Source organism: Pyrus communis, chromosome 10, assembly GCF_041283825.1.
Source record: "Pyrus communis isolate YQ-2024b chromosome 10, ASM4128382v1, whole genome shotgun sequence".
In the NCBI taxonomy this organism is placed as follows: domain Eukaryota; kingdom Viridiplantae; phylum Streptophyta; class Magnoliopsida; order Rosales; family Rosaceae; genus Pyrus; species Pyrus communis.
This window is the reverse complement of record NC_142574.1, coordinates 23,957,080-23,960,203: the sequence shown is the minus strand read 5'-3', so window position 1 is coordinate 23,960,203 and position 3,124 is coordinate 23,957,080. Positions and strand designations below refer to the sequence as shown.

The 3,124-nt window shown below is 48.1% G+C and overlaps 1 pseudogene across 1 annotated transcript; it reads left to right on the top strand.

Annotated features, from left to right (window-relative positions):
* The first annotated feature begins 420 nt into the window (after window positions 1-420).
* On the top strand, window positions 421-2,790 carry LOC137729498 (9-cis-epoxycarotenoid dioxygenase NCED2, chloroplastic pseudogene; annotated as a pseudogene). Its single transcript, XR_015952595.1, has one exon. The product of XR_015952595.1 is annotated as a 9-cis-epoxycarotenoid dioxygenase NCED2, chloroplastic pseudogene (transcript).
* Window positions 2,791-3,124: the final 334 nt, after the last annotated feature.

Here is a 3,124-nt window from a genome sequence, read left to right as displayed (position 1 = left end):
CCAATTGGTTTATATTTTGTTCTTCAAAATTATCACGTGACATAAACAACCAACTCAAGTTTATATTTGCGAATAGATTACATTGCATTGTAATCAATGTGACAATGTCTTGTGATTTTGTTCTAAATTTGAGGAAGTTTCACGTGGAATATAATGGTTATAAAAAGAGGAAAGAAAGAAAGAAGCCAGAATAGACAACTCATAAGAAAACAGAAGCACAGATATGAGGAGGCGTTCGTGTCAAGTTATTAAGCAAGTAGACCCCCCCACCCACCACCACCTCGTTACTTATTGGTAATCCTGAGTCCCCAATTCTTGTAAATCCAACACGTGGTCTCTCGCTACATGTTTGAGTGGGACCTCCCTGCCTCCTTCTCCCTCCCTATATATACACTCCATCTCTCTCACCCGTTTCGTCCAACACACACCCCCCAGTCCCCTCATTGCTCACTGCACTGATCTCTCTCTCTCCCCGAAAATCCATTCCAAAAGCAAACCATACGCGCTCTCTCTCCTCTCCCTCTCTCTCTCTCTCTCTCTCACTCACTGTCGAACAAAGCAGAAACAAATTTACTTGCCCTTGAGGGCCAATCAAGAGGCACCATTCCTGCTACTACTAATAGTAATTTACTAAAAGTGAGAAAACCATGACCATGCCTTCCACGGCAACAGCGGCAGCTACAGGTACACGGGTTAAGCCTGTTACTGGTACTACAAGACACCGCCGGCTTCCTTCTTTAAACTCTTCAAATTCCTTCAGAAATCAATTGGGATTTTCCCCCTCTTCTTCCTCAATTTTCAAATCAAAAACCATCTCTTGCTCTCTGCAAACACCTTCTCTAGTCCAAATTCCCAAACACTCCCCTACCTACCAACAACCTTCAACTTCAACTTCCACTAAAATCCCAAGAGAAAATAAGACCCAAAAGTCCCCAACTTCTCCAAAGCCAGTGCCACAACAATGGAACTTGTTACAGAGAGCAGCATCCATGGCTTTGGACGCAATGGAGAGCGCTCTGCTTTCCAAGGAAAAACAACACCCACTTCCCAAAACATCCGACCCAGAAGTCCAAATCGCCGGAAACTTTGCTCCGGTGCCGGAGCACCCCGTCGAACACTATCTACCGGTGACCGGAAAAATCCCCGACTCAATCCAAGGCCTCTACGTCCGAAACGGCGCCAACCCACTTCACGAGCCGGTCGCCGGTCACCACCTCTTCGACGGCGACGGCATGGTCCACGCCCTCCAGTTCAAAGACGGAACCGCCAGCTACGCTTGCAGGTTCACCGAAACCAGCCGTATCAGCCAAGAACGTGACCTCGGCCGTCCCCTGTTTCCCAAAGCCATTGGCGAGCTCCACGGCCACTCCGGCATCGCCCGCCTCCTCCTTTTCTACGCCAGAGGGATGTTCGGACTCGTGGACCCCACCCACGGCGTCGGCGTCGCGAACGCCGGCCTCGTCTACCACAACGGTCACCTCCTCGCCATGTCGGAAGACGACTTGCCGTATCACGTCCAAATCACCGAAACAGGGGACCTCAAAACGGTCGGCCGCTACGACTTCGAAGGGCAGCTGAAGTCCACAATGATCGCCCACCCGAAGGTTGACCCCGCCACGGGGGAGCTCTTCGCGCTCAGCTACGACGTCGTTCAGAGGCCTTACTTGAAATACTTCAAATTCTCCCCAAACGGCGAGAAGTCCCCCGACATCGAAATCAACCTCGAGCAGCCCACCATGATGCACGACTTCGCCATTACCGAACGACACGTCGTAATCCCCGACCAGCAGGTGGTGTTCAAGCTGCAGGAGATGATCGGCGGTGGGTCCCCCGTGATTTACGACAAGAACAAGATGTCGCGTTTTGGGATCCTCGACAAGAATGCCAAGGACGCGTCGGGAATCCGGTGGGTCGACTGCCCCGACTGCTTCTGCTTCCACCTCTGGAACGCGTGGGAGGAGCCGGAGACGGACGAGATCGTCGTTATCGGCTCGTGCATGACGCCCCCGGACTCCATTTTCAATGAATGCGACGAGAATTTAGAAAGTGTTCTGTCCGAAATCCGGCTCAATTTGAAAACCGGCAAGTCGACGCGCCGCCGCATTTGCTCCGAGAATCTGAACCTGGAAGCTGGGATGGTGAATCGGAACATGCTAGGGAGAAAAACCCAGTTCGCGTATTTGGCCCTGGCGGAGCCGTGGCCGAAAGTTTCGGGTTTTGCGAAGGTGGACCTCTCCACTGGTGAGGTGAAGAAGCATATCTACGGTGACGAGAAGTACGGTGGCGAACCTCTGTTTCTTCCCAGAGACCCCAACTCGGAGAACGAGGACGATGGTTACATTTTGGCCTTCGTTCACGACGAGAAGAAGTGGAAGTCGGAGCTGCAAATCGTGAACGCCATGGATTTGAAGGTGGAAGCTACAATTCAGCTGCCCTCGAGAGTTCCGTACGGTTTTCATGGAACGTTTATAAGCACTAAGGACTTGAAGAAGCAGGCCTGAGGAAATTTACTGCCCCTCAGGAGTAAATTTGCAAAATTTACAGAGGAGATTTACCTGTGGGAAGCAATCTGATATGCCCCCGGAGACTCACCTGTTATATTTTTTTGTGTATGTAGTTTTGGGTGTACTTAAAATATTTTAGAGTGAGAGGTTTTGGGACACCCAGCTTGTAGCTTTTGGGAATAGGTTTAGCATTCGAGCTCAGCTGGGTTGTCTCCTTATTCTCTCACTTTTGTATGATATGATTATACAGAAAGAGTGTGTATATTTCTCTGCAGATTCTGTTTAATTGTTGTGTAATTAAATTTAAAGCTGCAGTTTGCTTCTCCTCTCTCTCTGTTCCACTTTTGTACGTGCTGTAATTTTAGTAATTTAAACTTGTATATACCCAGTCTCTCAATAATTTAATAACTTTGGTTAAATAATATTTTTGGCTCGTCTCAACTTACAGACGTAACATAGTAAATTAACAATTCACTAAATTTATAAGATAAAGCATTACAAATGGGCCAAATATTTTTTAGTGGTCTATGAAGTGAGACCTCAATTTTGAACCAACCTGTGGTGAAAATATTGTTAATCATAAACATGTAGTCAAGTCAGTTATTAATCTTAGGCCGAGT